Consider the following 18,975-nt stretch of genomic DNA (forward strand, 5'->3'; position numbering starts at 1 on the left):
GCATGATTGCTATGTTATCTCCAATTTAAAATGAACACTTGGAGTGTGATTGCTGATGTAAATGCTTCATGCCCAATTAGAAGCCATGTGATAATTATGTTAATTCTGTGCTTTTTTGGAGCCGAAGAGAACTTACTCTTTTTCTGTGGGAGACAATGAGTTACTTACCAAGTGAAAACTGGAACAGTAAAGCAGAATCACTTTTCAAGATTTTCATTCCAAGGAGTCTTTGTGCCAAATGGAATAAAGGCAACAAGGGTTGAGCAGCAACTTCATTAGATCCAAATCAGAGCTGGCCCATCGCAAAGGTAAATAGAATAGCTCTACTTGGCTGACCGCATTTCGATCTTGGAAGCTTTAGAGGAAACTGATCTCAACAGAATGTAGGGGAGCCCCCACACCTAGGAAAGAGATAAAGATGGCAAAAGATGGAAATAGTCCATGTTGGAGGGGGATGGAAATGTGGGCACACAAATGCCCTTTGAAGGAACAGTGACTGTTCCCATCATTCTGAAGAACAGTTTGGAATTATTCAAAGAAAGTGACCAGAATGTCCATGCCCTTTGACCCTGGGATTTCACTGCTAGCCATAAACTCTAAGGAGGTCCATGTCAAAAAAATGGCTCCATCTATGTTTATATATACACATACATATCTATATACCTATATAGATATAAACTATATAAGGGCTTATATAAAACCATTACTTTCTGTCTGTGTATTGGTTTTAAGACAGAAGAGCATTAAGGACTAGGCAATGGAGGTTAAGTGACTTGCCCAGGGTCACATAGCTAAGAAGTATCTGAAGCCAGATTTGAATCAAGGACCTCCCCTCTCTGAGCCTGGCTCTCCATCCTTGGAACCACCCAGCTGCCCCCATGCCAAAATATTTTTAGGAATACTTTTAACAGTAGCAAAAATTGGAAACAATGATACCCATTGGCTGGGCAATAACTAAACAAATTGTGATATATAAATATCATGGATTATGGCACATAAAAATGATGATGTCTATGAAGAATATAGAGAAGCATGAAATCTTCATGAACTGATGCAAAGTGAAAGAAGCAGAATGAGAAAAACAATATACACAATAACTACAGCATATAAATAGACCAATCAATAAAATAATAAAAATAGCTAATATTTATATGGTACTAATAACGTGCCATCCACTGTGATAAGAGTTTTACAACTAGTATCCCATTTGGTCCTCACAACCTGGGAGGTAGATGCCTTAATCATCTCCATTTTCTAGATGAGGAAACCGAGGCAAACAGACTTCAAGTGTCTAACCCAGGAACACACAGCTAGTAAGTATCTGAAGTCAGATTTTAACTCAGACCTTCCTGGCTCTATGCCTATCCACAACATCACCTAACTGCCCCCTTCCAATGGAAACAGAATACTGCAAAATTAAGATAATGAAAAATATTGGCCCCAGAGAAGAGATTTCGTTGTTGTTCCATCATTTCAATCACATCCAACTCTTTGTGATTCTGTTTTCTTGAATTTTCTTGGCAAGATATCAGAGGGTTTCCCATTTCTTGCTCCAACTCATTTCACAGATGCAGAAACTGAGGCAGAGTTAAATGACTTTCCCAGGGTCACTCCCTTAGTAAGAGCCTGAGGCCAGACTGAAACTCATGAAGATTAGTGTTCCTGACTCCAGATTCACTTTATTTTTTGCAGAAGTGGGGGACTATGGGTGTGGAACAATGTAGGTCACATTTTTTCAATGTTTGTTAGTTTTGTTGAACTGTTTTCTTTTTTGTTTCATTATACAGAATTGGTCTCTGGGAGGGGGGTGCATTGGGAAATGCAGACCTTGTAAGAATAAAGTATATGTGTATATATAAATTGTATCCTCCAAAATACACAATATCTACTTCACAAGAGGCTGTTGGAACCGCCTGAACAAGTTAGCAGTGGCCAGAGAGTCCCACAGAGAGCGGAAAGTGAGATTTGGGGAAAAAAAATCAAGACATAGAGAAAAATAATCCTGAAACTTGGGAACTTCTTAGAAGAACAGTACAATTATTGGCTCAAATAGCCCAGGGTACTTTTCTCTGTTTGCTCTCTTAGCCTCCTACTGGACGTTTTTATCTCCTTCACTCCAATTCTTCAATAAAATCACAAAAACAGCTGAAGATGCATTCTTGGCACCAAAGTCAGCTCTAGATCCAACTTCTGCAGGAAGCACTTATTTGCAAACAGGTCTGATTCATTCCATTTGAGGGGGGAAATGTATCCCGAATCATCGATGATATCATTCATCACACCCAACATGTTTGTTTAGAACGAGAAAGAAAGTTGTGGATGCTGAGGAGAGAAGATGACGGAGGGTCCTCGCGTTCATTTAAAATCGTCTCCGTTTTCTGTTTTGAGTAGCAGGGGGAACCAAACGTGGAAGAAAGCCCCCCCCCCCCCCCCGGGCTTGTGTGATGGGAATAAAGGGCAGCGCGATCGTCCTTGCTCCCGCTGCCCGTCGTGGCGTGTGGGACATCCCGATGAGGGGCAGGGTGGGACCAGCCGGTGCCCAGGGGAGCCCTTGGTGGCTATTCAGAATGCATAGGGAGCTGCTTGTTAGCAGAGGCTCCAGGCTCCTGCTGGGTGAGCCTCTGTTCAAACTGGGCTGTTATCCCTTTAAGCAGGCACTCAGAGAGATGGGGGGAAGGGAATGCCTTTTCTAAATGGTGTGTTATTGTGTCCTGCAATACAGAGCCGAAGAGGAGAATCAATGAGAATGCGTTGCTTCCTTTCTTCAATTCAATACCAAAGGTGCAGGAGCCCTCGTCGCTCAGCAGCACCTTGTATTAAAGGGGGGTGGGGGGGATGAAACTGCTTTTTTTATTGGAGCGCTGAATGACTTGGGGGGAGGGTTGAGAAGAATATAGAACTATAAAGGCTACTTATTTGAGATTTCATTTTTCCCCCACTTTGAAAGAAACATAAAAAAAAAAAAAAACCTTCCCCTTTAGGCTCATTAAATGTGGACACTCCCCAAAGTTCAGTCCTGGGTCCTTTCCCCCGGCTATTATCCTTCCTTCTGTAGGCTAGGTGGTATAGTAGTTGGCCAGATGTGGCATAAAAATACAAGTTCATATTGTGCTGCAGACTCTAAGTGGGTAATCGTGGGTAATCCTGGGTGGATCCGCTTAACCACTCAGACTTAGCTTTTTCATCTAAAAAATAGGGGCAGCAATTGCACCTACCTTACGAGGTTGTTGATCAAGTCAAATAATGAAGGTATTTTGTAAACTTTAAGGTATTATTATATATAATCTCTGGTCTTCAACACCTCTCTGTGGATGGCTGCCAACCCTCCCTGTTTAGTCATGACCTTTTTCTTTTCTTTTTTTTTTTTAAATTTTATTTAATTAGTCAATTTAGAACATTATTCTTTGGTTACAAGAATCATATTCTTTCCCTCACCTCCTCCACCCCTTCCTGTAGCATGACCTTTTTCTTGATTTCCAGGCCTTTTGTCAAATGCCTGTGGGGTTTTCCTCTTGGGTGCCATCTTTTTTTTTTACCTTAACTTCAATTTATCTAAATCTAAACTTTTTTTATTTACTTGTCTAATCCTTTACCAAATGCTGCCAATTATTTCTTCTTCCACTCAATTTCACAAGTATTGAGGTATCTATTATATGAAAAATACTATGCTAAGCACTTGAAATACAAAGACATAACTAGGGTGGGGAAAATTAAAAAACAAACAAACAACTTTTCCTTCTTTGAAGAATTTATATTCCCTTGGGGAGATAAAGCTTTGACATAGATAAGAAAATACAGAATAATTTTTAGTTGGAGGGAGAAAATACTAATAACAAGGGGGCTAAAGAAAGGGTTCTCATAGGAAATGATAGCTGAGCTGACCCCTGAAAGATTCTGAGGGATGAAGATGGAGAAGGAGAATGTTCTGGGCATGGGGAATATCTGTGCAAAGGTATGGAGTTTTCCATTCACCCTTCTGTATGCAACCCCATTACTTTTGGGGGATTGTTCTGTACACCACTGCCAGATGAATCTGGTTCCATTCCTGCCTTCTTATTTCATGCAATTCTTACCTGTGCTCTCCCATAAATTCCAGAACTATAACAATTCTCTCACTAGTCTCTCTGCCATTAGTCTCTCCTCCCTCTTTCAATCTGTTCTATACACAGCTGCCAGATTGATCTTTCCAAAACAATATTTTGATCATTCCATACTGTTGAAAAACCATGAATTCCTGATCCCTCTGGTGTGAAGTACTCCTTCATTGAATCCGATTCTGACCTGTATTTCTAATCCTATTTCCATATTCCCTTTCTCATGAGCTCTAGACTCCTACAATTGACTTTTGTACTTTCCCACCTCTGGGACTTTGTTAATACCATTCTTCCTTCCATGGTTTTCCCTTCTCTTTTTTTTCTGCCCATTCACATATTTCAAAGCCCATCTCAGATCCTGTCTCTTTTACGGAGTTTTCTCTTACCACCCATAATAGAAATGAGCTTTCTTTCTCTCAAATAGGAAATAGCCTACTACTACACTGTCTCGGCTAAATGTAGCCTTATAATTCACCGCCTTATATTCTTTTTCAATGTACATCTTTTTCTCGTGTATAAGGTTGGTTCCTAAAAGCTCTTTGAGGACAGGGAATATATCTTGCTATCTTAAATTTTCAATTCCTTACACTACAGAGTAGTTGTAATAATAACTATTAAATAATTCCAGCTTATTTGCTTTTAAAATTAGGAATAGATAAGCATTAAAGGTTATTCAGTAGATATAACATATGAAGAAGGCTACTTCTTCAAAAGGAAGCAAAAGGAAATCTGGGAAGGGGAAAGATGAAAGGAAGTAAATGTATGTGTGTCTATTTGTGTGCGTGTGTAGGGAGAGAAGATAAGGAGAGTGTTAGTCCACTGGGGGGGAAATGAACACAGGAAGAAAGAAAACATAGAAAGGGTTTTAAAATAAATCACAGAATCATAGGATTATAGGATTGGTAAAGGACTTCAGGGATGCTCAAAACCAAATTCTCATTTTACAGATTAAGTAAATGAGGTTTTTCAGTAATTCAGTTAATAAATGGCAGAAGCTAATTATCCAGCTTGTAAAACAGTAGAGATGAAACTTGAATCCAGGCTTTCCAACTCCAAATCCAGTATTTGTTTTTTTCTATTGCAGCATCCTGGGGAAAGTTGGGAGAAATTATTTCTTAAGTTGCAACATCAGAACTAAATCATGCGAAAAGCAGCTGAAATCAAATTAAGGACTGAATTTGGCCCTAGGACTCAGGGTGCCTGCTCTCATCTGTTAGAATGGTATGTATAGATCTCTTATTCAGCCCCAATTGTTAGGAAATAGTGAGTTATTTTTTTGTGTCCTCAGGCTTAGCACCTGCCCTGGCATGTAGTGATCAATTAATAACTGTTTGTTGATTGATCCATTATCTGAAGCCCAGTGAACTCAGCAGTTTCCTTAGCAAGGTGGAGGTAGATCACCAGCAGAAGCCAAGTCCACAGCTGCCTGTGGCTGAAGCTCTTGTGGCATGATAAAGCTCTAAGGGGCAAAGGGCTGCCATCTTTTATGTACTATGAATCAGATTCCAAAACAGATCCTGTGTCATTTCAAACCCATTTGGGAATCTCTTGCTTTAGATTTTTGCCTACCCTTTCACCATCTGGATCAGTTGGGGTCAACTTGGAAAAAACAAAAACAAAACCCAACTACCAAAGTAGTTAGAATAATGGAGGCCAGAAAGATTGCAGTCGGGGTTCTCCCACAGCAATACACACTTTGGTATTTGGCATCTCCAATGAGATACAGAGGAAGAAGTTGTTAAGTATTCTTTTTTGTGGGGGCTGTGAGGAAAGACTATAAAATCTGGGCTGGACCCAACAGCCAGAGGCTGGTGTGGCAGGACCGTGGCTTCTTGTTCTTTAGATTTGTTTAGTTTCTTGGAAAACCAATTCAGTCTTTGGAATCTTTATCTGCTGCCTGATTTGTTTTAGCCCTTTGGGAAAGCGGTTAGCAGATTCTCTGCGAATAAAGTTTACACTAGCATTTCTTTTCTGACCCCTCCGCCTCTCTTTTTCTCACCCTCTTCCCTTTCTCCCCCTCCTTTCATGCCATGTCCCCCAAACTACCTGATGCTAATGATAGCTAATACTTCATTTGACCTCCTGCTTGTTTCAGTCTAAATCTTTGCTTTCCTCTGGCCCACTCCATAAAGGGTCCTTGGCAGTTTGGCCCTGCACGTTCCTGCCTTTTGTCTGATGCTGGTGAGACCTGAGAGAATGCTACAGTTCTTATATTGAGTCAAAGTCAGAAATGAAGAGAAAGACAGAGACTTAGTAGATTCTGCAAAAAAAGGGAATTAGTGTACTGTAGTATTGTTCATGGAGACCCAGATCTTTAAAGCAATTATCACATTGGCCTCCAAATTATTTTCTAGCCTTGGACTGATGATAACTTAAAAGAATTATCTAATTAGTCAATTTAGAATATTTTTCCATGGTTACAAGAATTGTGTTCTTTAATCTAACCCTCCCTCGAACCCCTCCCATAGCTGATGCACAATTCCACTGGGTTTTATATGTGTCCATGATCAAAAACTATTTCCATATTATTGATGTTTGCACTAGGGTGAACATTTAGAGTTGACACCCTCAATCATATCTCCATCAACCCATGTGATCAAGTAGTTGTTTTTCTTCTGTGTTTCTACTCCCACAGTTCTTCCTCTGAATGTGGATAGCGTTCTTTCTCATAAATCCTTCCAAATTGTTCTGGATCATTGCATTGCTACTACTAGAGGAGTCCATTATGTTCAATTGTACCACAGTGCATCAGTCTCTGTGTACAATGTTCTTCTGGTTCTGCTCCTTTCACTCTGCATCAATTCCTGGAGGTTGTTCCAGTCTCCATGAAATTCCTCCACTTTATTATTCCTTTGAGCACAATAGTATTCTATCACCAACAAATACAATTTGTTCAGCCATTCCCCAATTGAAGGGCATCCCCTCGTTTTCCAGTTTTTTGCCACCACAAAGAGTGCAGCTATGAATATTCTTGTACAAGTCTTTTTTCCTTATCTCTTTGGGGTACAAACCCAGCAATGCTATGGCTGGATCAAAGGGCAGGCAGTCTTTTAGCGCCCTGGGGGCATAGTTCCAAATTACCTTGCAGAATAGTTGGATCAATTCACAACTCCACCAACAGTACATTAATGTCCCAATTTTGCCACATCTCCTCCAGCATTCATTACTTTCCTTTGCTGTCATGTTAGCCAATCTGCTAGGTGTGAGGTGATACCTCAGAGTTGTTTTGATTGGATTTATCTGATTATAAGAGATGTAGAGCACTTTTTCATGTGCTTATTAATAGTTTTGATTTCTTTATCTGAAAATAGCCTATTCAGGTCCCTTGCCCATTTATCAATTGGGGAATGGCTTGATTTTTTGTACAACTGATTTACCTCTTTATAAATTTGAGTAATTAGACCTTTATCAGAGGTTTTGGTTATGAAGATTTCCCCCCCAATTTGTTGCTTCCCTTCTAATTTTGGTTGTATTGGTTCTGTTTGTACAAAAACTTTTTAATTTAATGTAATCAAAATTATTTATTTTACATTTTGCATTTTTTTCTAACTCTTGCTTGGTCTTAAAATCTTTCCTTTCCCAAAGATCTGACAAGTATGCTATTCTGTGTTCACCTAATTTACTTATAGTTTCCTTCTTTCTATTCAAGTCATTCACCCATTCTGAATTTAACTTGGTGTAGGGTGTGAGATGTTGATCCAAACCCAATCTCTCCCATACTGTCTTCCATATTTCCAGCAGTTTTGTCAAATAGTGGATTTTTATCCCAAAAGCCGGGATCTTTGGGTTTATCATATACTGTTTTGCTGAGGTCCCTTACCCCAAGTCTATTCCACTGATCCTCCTTTCTGTCTCTTAGCCAGTACCATATTGTTTTGATGACCATTGCTTTATAGTATAGTTTGAGATCTGGTACTGCTAGGCCACCTTCCTTCACTTTTTTTTTTTCATTATTTCCCCGGATATCCTTGATCTTTTGTTCTTCCAAATGAACTTTAAGATTTTTTTATAATTCAGTAAAAAAAGTTTCTTGGTAGTTTGATGGGTATGGCACTAAATAAGTAAATAAGTTTGGGAAGGATTATCATTTTTATTATGTTAGCTCATCCTACCCATGAGCAATTAATGTTTTTCCAGTTTTTTAAATATAGTTTTAATTGTGTGGAAAATGTTTTATAGTTGTGTTTATAAAGGCAAGATGGAGTGGCTCAGCTATGATTGGACTGCCTTCTTTGAGCTTCTCCTTCAGCTGCCTCACCGCCACCTGTGTTCAACGCCCTGAGCCTGGCACTGTTGTGCAGCAAGGTACTCCTTCCAGACTAGCACTCTTGCCAGCCCAGAGATTCCAGCCACCACTGTAGGCTCAGTATTGTAGGGGGTGGAGGGGTCCTGAGACCTTCCTTCTTCCTTCCCCTTAAATCCGAGTGTTCTAGAATTCAGGCTTTTGGGGGGGGGTGTACCTTTTAAGTTGAGTCCAGCCGGAGAGTTCCTTAGCTCTGTCCTATTGTTAGATTTGGTTTTCAGTCCCCTCAAAGCATTTTGTTTTTAATTGGTGAGAAAGGGTTTTCAGAGGTCTAAACTTTTGCTGCCTCTACACCGCCATCTTGACTCTGCCTCTTGATGAGTGCTTTTCATATCTGGCCAGGTTCAGATTCCAGATTCCATTCTGGTCATCTTCATGTCAAGCAGCCTAGCTCAGTCCCTGGTGACTCGTCCTCCCTTCTCCCACCCCATTTCCACCTCTTATGTAATAATAATAAAATAATCAATATAATAGTCAAATAATAATCAATAATCAAATAATACCATCAGTCCTAGAAAAGATCTACATGTCAATTGCCTTTATGATTCCATTCATCATCTCAATGATTAGCTAGCTCACCACACTCCCTCTTCCCCATCATTTCCCTACATGTGTTATTTCCCCCATTAGAAGGTAAAATCCTTGAGAACAAAATCTTTTATATTTGTATTCCCAGGGCTTAACACATGGCCTGGCATACAGTAAGTACTTGAATAAATAGTCTTTCATTAATTTATGCATTCATTCACCCTTGCCCCCTTAATATTTCAACTCTTTCACTGATATTCCTGACTTTGTACATACCCTTTACTAAAACAAATATTTAGAGATTCTGTTCTGAAAGGGAAAACTCCAGTAATCCACCAATTAGAGACTTTTTTTCTTTGGGTCCCACAAGACTACAATAAAATCACCTAGGAGTATTTCAAATAAAATCAAATGGCAAGCTGGATCTTCCTGCACATGTGAGATTCCCTACTCTTGATTTAAAATAATATACATAGACCTTTCTTTACGATTTTTTGTTTTCTAAGTTTTAGGTTAACAAATATTGTTTTCCTCTTTTGCACCTTTGTATTAAATTTTTGGGGGTATAATTTGTATAAATTTTGTCTTTCATTAGATGTTGACCTAATTCCAGGCTTTGGTCTTTAGTCGTACAGTCTGATTTATGACCAATCCATCTCCTCTTCTGGTCCCCTGTTTTCAGGGCGCTATGATTTACAGAAGTCCTCATTGGTAATATGCTACAGGGTCCTTATGCCAGTGATTTGTCTGTCCTTTGCCTGCTGGTTTGCCCATGCTGTTTATATTTTGGAGAAGGTGGTTTTCCATGATTCTCAGATATGTAGCATTGTAGAAAGGATATTGTTATTAAAATACAGTTGTATGTCAGGGAGCAGTTTGAGATCATTGAAAGCATTTTACAGTTTCCAAAATAGCATCCTAGGTGTTCTTCATTGTATTCAATTCTGGATCCAGATGATTATCCAACTGTAGAACTTGTCCATTGGTACAATATATATTGATGAATTAACTCAGGGTTGACTGTAAGTCAGAGTCTGTAAATAAAATATTCTTTACCCATTCATGTTTTCCCCAAAGTGGATTGTTAGTCTGGCCTTTAAATTATCATAAAGCACATTAAGCCAATTCATATATGGGTGTGCAAAAATTTATATTAAAAAATCAAAACTAGAGTTTAGAAAACTATGCCTCAATAGCCAAAATTCAGCCTGCTGCCTTTTTTTTTGCAGAGTCTGCAAGCTAAGGATTGTTTTTACATTTTAAAACACATTAAAAATTCATTTATATGGCTTTAAATAAAACTTTTATTTTATGTGACCTAGATTCTAAGTCATCTAGAAACAGTATGGCTTAGGGAAAAGAGCATCAGGACTTGGGTTTGAATCCCAGCTCTACCACTTACTGAGTGACCTTGGGCAAGATATTTCATCTCTCTGGATCTCAGTTTTCCCCTCTGTCAAATAGCAATTCAGCATTTTAACCAAGCAAACCTTAAAGTCTTATAGCATCCAAGGCATCACGATTGCTAATATAAAGATGAATGTGATACGATCCTAGCTCTTGGGAAGCTTACAAACACATGCATTACCTGCCTTATGGGGTTATTTTAAGGATGAAACTGTATAAATTGTAAAATAATAATTCAGAAACTCTCCAACTTTCTTAGATAATGAAGGAAATCAGATGGTGCAGTTTCCCATCACCTAAAGGAGATTTTTTTTAACCTTTCCCTGTCTTTCATCTGACTCCTACAACTTATTAAAATAACAAACTGGGTTTTTTAAAAATATATTTCTATGTTATTTGAATAAGCTTAGAATTCAATTGTGTTTCTGTGCATTTTTGTGCCATTGCAGTTTACTTGGATTGGGACCAGGGAGTTTCTTACAGGTACTGGGAACTATCCAAAGGACATCAGAGTATCTAATAGACTGTGCTCACTTGTGTAGACCACAAAAGCAGCCTGGATAGAAAATATATTGGCAGAATTGAGGGCATTGGATGGTCCCACTTTTTATTTATATTTACAGTTGCTAGCACAGTACCTGGCACCTAGTGAGCATTTATAAACGTTTGCTGGTTGTTTTATTTGTTTCTCCCAGAGAGTTGGTTGTTATCATGGATAGGAGTTTTATTCCTCATTAAAAAGATTATAATAAATAGGTATTACGTCATTGGTTTTGAGGTTCTGCTCAGTGTTGTTGCTTCTCCGTGAACACTTCTGATGATGGGAAGCTCATTCCTTCATGATACAGTTCAGTTGTTATACCTGGCTCAGTACAAAAGGGTGCAATTTGATTTTTGAGGACTTTAGCCTGGTGACCTCCGCCTCTCCCAATACTCATGACAAGGAGAATTTCCAGTGCAAGATGCCTGTGGGCTGTGGTCAAAGCCAATGACTACTGTTTTGGGATCCAGGAGCATCAGAGCCTGAAAACCATGATGTCAGCTACAATGAGGACTTACTTCCCTCCCACTTCAATACTAGGGATGCAGATGAAGAACCTGCCATCCTCAGAAAAATGCCAGTGGACTCAAGTATCCCAAAATATTTATATTAAAACTTACGGTAGCAAAAAGCTGAAAACAAGGTAAAGACCTAGCTATGATAGTATGAAATGGTTAAATAAATTGTGGCACATAAATGTAATCAAGTGGAAAAATGAATAATAAATATTATTTAATAATATATAATTATATAATAACAAATATAAAGAATAATAAAATATTAAGAAATTAATATGATGAATACAGAGAAACAGAAAAGTTCATATGAACTAAGGTGAAATAAAGTAAGCCAAGTTGAGAAAATACTATGCAAAGTGATCACAACAATATAAAAGGGAAGATCATGATTGCTTAAAAAAAATTAAATGGTACAGAATTGCAAAGACCAAGCATGATCTCAAAAGAGTTATAAGGAGACATGTTCCCCTCCCCAACTCCATTCCTTCACAAAGGTGAGAGGTTCACAGATGTGGAACGTTACACATTTTCAGACATTCTTAAAGTCTTGATCTGTTTTGCCTAACTTTCCCTTTTTCTGTTTTTTTTTTAACCCTTACCTTCTGTCTTAGAATCAATATTGTGTATTGGTTCCAAGGCAGAAGAACAGTAAGGATTGAGCAGTGAGGGTTAAGTGACTTGCCCAGAGTCACACAGCTGGGAAGTATCTGAAGCTAGATTGGAGTCCAGGACCTCTCCTCTCTGAGCCTGATTCTCAATCCATTTAGCCACCCAGCTGTTCCTGCCCCATTTCTGTTAAAAAAGATATTTGTTATAAGGAATCATTTATGAGAAGAATAGAGATGGGGGGATATGGGTGAAATTTAGGGGATGCAAAAACAAAACCACAGATGAAATTTTATTTAAAAAAAAAAGTCAGTGGTGCCATAGACTCGTAGTTATAGAGTTGGGTGAGAGCCCTGGCCCTTTTGGAAAAGGGCAACCCCTGGAATAAGACTAGAATGAATGCATCAGAGAAATGCACTGGAGTCACTCTAGCCTTGAACAAAGGACACAGGAACCCAACAGGGACTCACTGGGGGACATTTTCAGGGGTTTCCCACTGCCTCCAAATACAAAATACCAAGTCAGGCCTTCAAAACCCTTCCCAGTCTTACTCCCACCTGTTTTTAAAACTTTGCTATTTTATGGATTTCCAATCAAATTGACCCATTAGCTATGAATAGGACAGAACTTTTGTTCTTTCACCTCTGGGCTCCTTGTGCCTGGGATGCTCTTCCCCTCATCTCTACACCCAAGGATTCCTTGTGACTTCCAAGGACCATCTCAGGCACCATCTTTATCTCAGGCGCCATCTTTTTCCCATGTCTATCCTCTCCTGATTCCCTAGTTGTAAATGTTGTCACAAAATTATTTTTTATGTTGTATGTGTGTAAAATTTAGACATTATTTAGGTTTGCATAATTTATTTATTTGTATACCCCAGATGGAATGTAAGCTGCTTGAGGGGAAGGGCTCCTTCATATTTGTGTTTGCACTTAGCACCTGAAATCCAGCAGGCCCTTAATAATGTTCTCAAGTTGGATGGCTACATTAGGAGAACTCGATCTTTAGAGCGGCAAAGCAGTAATATAAGGGGATTCTTGTCCTGGGAGAGGGGATGACTAGATTTCTAATTCTGGCATTCTGTGGATTTGTATTAATTCCATCATCATGTAGTAAATCTGTTCTGACTAGTCAAGAAAATCTGAGCTTATAAATGGGAAGTTTCTGGAAAACACACACAAGCAAATAAGCATTTTTGACACCTACATTGATGCCATTTATTAGGGATTGATGATTTTCATTAAGCCTCAGATACTATCTTTGTAACCTTGAGCAAGTCACATAACTGTGCCTTAGTTTCCTCATCTGTAAAAAAATGAACTGGAGAAGGAAATGGCAAACTTTCTTTGCCAAGAAAATTCCAAATGGGGCCACAGAGAGTGAGGCATGATTGAAACAAACAAACAAAAATCTCTTTTCCCTCATTATGTGTGTGTGTTGCTTTGCACCTCGTGGATGCCCAATAAACTAGTTGATAGATCCGAATTCATTCCATTAGACAAAAGCCCGTCTGGATTTGGAGTTAGAACTCCTGAGTTCTCTTAATATCTGTGTGATCTTGGGCACATTGCTCCCATATCTTTCAACCTCAGTCTCCTCAACGATAAAATGAGGGAGTTTGACAAAATCATCTCTAAAGGCTTTTCTAGCCATAAATACTATGAATATCCTTTGGACCCCAGACAGGGTATTTTATTATCCTATGAAAGAAAGGCAATATGGGAGGTAGACACTAATTTGGGTACCAAAAGACCTGGGTTTGAGACTTGGCTTTACTGCTTAAGTAATCTTGGGCACGTAATATTTTTTTTCCTGGTTTGCAAAAATAAATCATAGCTTTGGAGCAAAAGTGACTTTAGTGGTTGTCTTGTCAAGTCAATAAGCTTTTATTAAAACCTTTTATGGGTTGGGGGGTAAGGGAAAGAATATGATTCTTGTAACCAAGGAATAATGTTCTAAATTGACTAATTAGATAAAATTAAAAAAAAAACTTTTATGGGCTAATCTCCAGGGCATAAAAGAATTCCAAACAAATAAACAAACAAACAAACAAAAAACGAATCTCAACAGATGAAGAAACTAAAATCCAGAGAGAGGAAATGACTTGTCCAAAATCATACAAGTAGACAGTGTCATAGTCATCATCATTCAAATCCTAGAGTTGCCCTAGATTGAGAGTTCTTATAGAAAGGTCTGGGGACCCCTTGGTAATCCTGAAACTCTTTCAAGGAAGGGAGTGGTCTTCAAAGTTAAAATTACTTTCACAATAATATTAAGACATTGTTAGTATGGTGAATATCGATAGAGAGAACCCACATAAACAGAAGCTCTTTGGATGGTCCTCAATAATTTTTAAAAATATAATGTGGGGCTAGCTAGGTGGCTCAGTGGATAGAGAACCAGGCCTAGAGATAGGGGGCACCTGGGTTCAAATGTGACCTCAGATGCTTCCTAACTGGGTAAGTCACGTAACCCCCATTACTTAGCCTCCCCCCCCCCCAGCCCATTTTTCTGTCTTGGAATCAAAACATAATATTAATTCTAAGATGGGTGGTAAAGGTTTAAAAAAAATGTAATGGAATCTTGAGACTAAGAAGTTTGAGAACCATTGGCCTAAAAATGATCTTTAAGGTGCCTTCCAGCTACAAAATCCTAGAATTCTTCAGACACCTTTTTGTAGCTCAGACTCTTAAGGCCTGTGTTACATTTGTTTGGCAAGCCAATAAAAAAAAAATCCCAGGGTTTTTTTTTTTTCAATCAAAGGATTAAAGTTCTAGTTTGTTCAAACTATGAAGAGGATTTTAATCTTTTTACCTCTGTGAGGAGAAATGCTGACCTAGGAAAAACAGGTTCTTCCAGAGAAGAAGCTATAATGAATGTTCTTTAAAATGGAGTGAGCTCCAGAGCTGATGATTTTTGTGAATGTCTGATGATTGAATGCTGTTTCCTTTAGAGTGACTTTCAGTGGATTCTTTTTTTTTTTACCTATTTATGTATTTGAATATTCTTAAGGTTCAGCTGGCACAGTAATGTTAAGGCAATTTAATTTCCTTGCAGATGTGGCTCTGGGAGGACAGTGCTGCCTCTGGTGCTTGAAGCCACCCAACATCTGCCAGGGCCAAAGCACATATGGAATGCTAACTCCAGCCGCAGATGCAGCTAATGCGGGAACAGTGGTGTCTGTGGTACGAAGATCCCCCCCCTTCAGAAACACACAACTGTGCAGACAGTAGCATCTGTGTTACTTAAAACTTGCTCAGTATCTGCAGGAACAGTTATGTCTATCTATGGCCATTGCATCTGCTGGGTCCCTGAGGCTTGCAATAGATGGGGTAAGAACAAGGAAAGTTGAGTTGGCTAGATCTGGGCTGAGGGGCACTGGTCCCTCTTTAGGAAAGGAGAATGGGGGAGGAAAGGCTTATTAGGTCCAAGAAATCTTAGGGCTAGACAGGCGCTCTGAGTTCATCTAATTCAACCCACTCATTTTACTGATCAGGACATAAATATGGAGAAGTTGAAGTGGATTCCCCAAAGTCACACAGAAAGAGTGGGAGACTGGGAAACACTCCTTTCTTTCCTCTTCTCTATCTCTGCTCTATTTTCCCTCTTCCTCTTTCTCCCAGAGTTCTTTGGCTCTCAACTTTCCCCACACCTCTAAACTTTAAAGCATGTTAATCAGATTTTGAAGGAGGAATGCCAAACTGTGAGGAGAGGGTGACTTAAGAGCCTTGCCCTGGGCTTTGGTGCCTGCTGCTTGACCTTGACCAACACAGTAATTTCTGCATTTCTTTCCTCACTTGTCAAGCACATTATTGTGATCACCAACAATGTGCTTGTGGATGTTGGGTGGATAAAGACCAAGATCCTGGTAAAAGAGGATTTAGAGAAAGGAAATTTTATGCTAGTCTTGGACTAGATATTTATAGTCTGGAAAGGAGCCTGGCAAAGAGGAGAACATGCTGGATTTATAGTCAGAGGACCTGAATTCAAGTTCCAGCTCTACAGGTGACTGGGAGCAAGCCATCTAACCCTGATGAACCTCACTTTTCTTACCTAAAAATGAGTAGATTAGATTAGACTATCTTTAAAGTCCCTTTCAGTTTGTGATTAGATGATCCTTCCCAACTCTGATTTCTGAGAGCACCTTTTGAGGACCTCCAAACAAAAGCAAATCATAAAAAAAAAAAATAGGTAGTTTTAAAAATCATAGATAAATTTTCTGTATGAGAGAAATGATGCAGAATTGAGAGGTGATCCATTACAACAAAAGTAGAGTATAAAATTACTCTGTGAGAAACATGCACAATTCAAAAGCTCTCCCAATTTATAGCTGCCAGGAGTGTGCACTCAGTCTACAGGATCACAGAGGATATTTTAGTTAAAATGGGCTCAGAGCCAAACTTAAAAAGAACAATGGGCCAATTCTAATGGAATCATTATTATTTCTTGCCTTTTGTGGCTTTTCCAGTGAGGGACCCTTGAATAAACTTTGTGTAACTTACACTTCCAGTCATCAGTTTTAGAGAATCAAACTTAAAAACAAAGATGAGGGGAATTCTTTCTTTGTCTTTTTCTCCTTCTGCCTGTGTGTGTGTGTGTGTGTGTGTGTGTGTGTGTGTTTTCCTGTATTCTGTCAGTCCTCCCCCCCCCCCCCCCCAATGAAAGGCACTTTTAGAAAGGGCTTGCTGACTATGCATAAACATGGCACTTAAGTGCTGAAAAGGTATTTCAGTCCTCTCTTGGGGATGAATAGCAGAGTATTCCAGTACCTCCCTGAAAATCTTAATAATATTAAGTAAAATGGTAGAGGCTTCTATGGCATTTAAAGACCCCTACTTCAAATCTGAGGTGCACAGTACACTATCTAGAATTTCCCCTCACAGATTGCTATTTTAAAGGAATGAGTCTCTGTCGGAATCTGCCAAAATCTACGTGAAGAAGAGAGTTAACAACTTAAAAGTTTTCATTAACATATCTATAGGAGTAAGGAGCCCAGGGACAAAACCCCTACTTTTTGCCAAAAGTGATTCCCAACTGAGCTTTTGTACTGATATGACCACGACCCATCCCCCACACCTTAAGCTATTTTGAAAGCTACTTAGGGGGAAAAAAAATTCTCAGAGGGCTGCCTTCATTTGAAGACCAGGTCCAGTCCAGGAAAGATATAAGAAAACGAATGAAAAACAAAACTGCCCTTTATAATGATTACCTTTTCTCTAGTGTAACTGAGGGGGTATTGTGAGGGGGGGAAAATGGAACACTTTTTGAAAAGTGCTTGGAGATCTCCTGATGCTCATTCCAGGGAGAATCTGATTGACAGCTAGATCATAGGACAGAAAATCTTAGTTTCCATCACCGGAAAGGCAAAATTGTCATTTTTATTCTGGACGTTGGTAAAGTCTTCCTGGGGCTATGGAGGAACTGAGTGAATTAATGGGACAGCATAGTGTGGAGGCTTGGATATGCCCACGTAATGCATGCTCGCCCATTATGGGTGTGCTTATGTAGATTTCGTCCATACTTTAAAATGTTGAGATTTGAGATGGAGAAGACATGGAGTCACAGTCCATACTGGCTGAAGCAGATCACACCAATGAGAGTCATCAGGGGAACAAAGTGAACAGAGGGGATCCGTGTGGAGAGAGAAAAGTTGAGCACTGACATTTTTGAGACTTGGGTCACTGAGAGGGCAGTCAGTGAGGCTATCAACAGAACTAGGAAAAGGAGTTGAAGGGACAGGGCTTTAAAGGAAACAGAGTTCAGTTTTGTATACACTGGATTCGAGGAGGCAGTAGGACATCCTTCCTATTCCTATTAACAGTGCTATCTTGTCACCTGAATTTTAAAACATTCACCTTACCACCCCCCTCCCCTTACCCCATAGAATGAGCTGCCAAGTCTTGGGATATTAAATTCAGTCTTTGAAAGTGTTCATTAGTTCAACTTATTCATTTTATAGAAGAAACTAAAATTCAGAGCCTTGGAATGATTTCTCTAAAGTCACATAGTAATTGACTGAGTTAGGATTTGAACCCAAGACCTCTGACCCCCCCCCCCATCCAGTACTCTTATCCCTGTCCCATGACTGCTTGCCAGAGAGAGTAGATAGCAAGCCCATTGATACCTTATCTTAGAAATATGTTCTGTATCCATCCACAAATCTCTCTATAGACACCATTAGGTCTTCATCACCTCAGCTAGGGTTATTTAAATTATAGCCTAACTAGTATCCTTGCCTTCCTTTCTTCTCCCATCTATCCTTACCCACCATTAGGTCTTCATCACCCCAGCTAGAGTTATTTAAATTACAGCCTAACTAGTATCCCTGCCTTCCTTATTTCTCCCATCTATCCTTAACCAGCTGCCCAAATTATCTTTCCAATGAGCAGGGCTGAGGATTCTACTTTCTTATTCAAAAGCCTATTTGACTCTAGGCTCCCTTTGCAGAGAGAATGTGTCTTATCTAAACTCTTCTGCTCCTCAGAACCTGGCACAAGGGCTCTCTGCACAGGGTAAGTGCTTAATAAATGTTTGTGGAACTGAATGGAATTGAATCCAGGTGGACATATCCAATAGGCAGCTGGAAATGTGGGACTGGTTCAAGAGAAAAACCAAAGCTTGATGTTTGTTTGGTTAAGTTACCTGTGCAGAGATGATCTTGGACACCCTGATCTCTGGGGAGCGCATGGAGAAAAGGGAAGGATGAGGACAGAAACCTGGGTGGCACCGAAACTTGGAGGGGGGAAGACAAGGGGAGGAAATCCTGGAGGAAGGAAGAGTCGGACAAAGGGAGAGCCCATGAAGGGAAGCGTCACAGAAACCAAGAAAGAAGAACACAGCAATGATGAGGGACTGATCCATAGTGCCAAAGGCTGCAAGGAAGCAAAGGAAGCTAAATACTGAGAAAAAGTCATTGGATTTGGCCATTAAGAGGTCATTAGTGACTGGAGAGAGTAATTTTAGAAGAGTGGTCAGGGA

Source organism: Monodelphis domestica, chromosome 1 (assembly GCF_027887165.1).
Source record: "Monodelphis domestica isolate mMonDom1 chromosome 1, mMonDom1.pri, whole genome shotgun sequence".
Classification (NCBI taxonomy): domain Eukaryota; kingdom Metazoa; phylum Chordata; class Mammalia; order Didelphimorphia; family Didelphidae; genus Monodelphis; species Monodelphis domestica.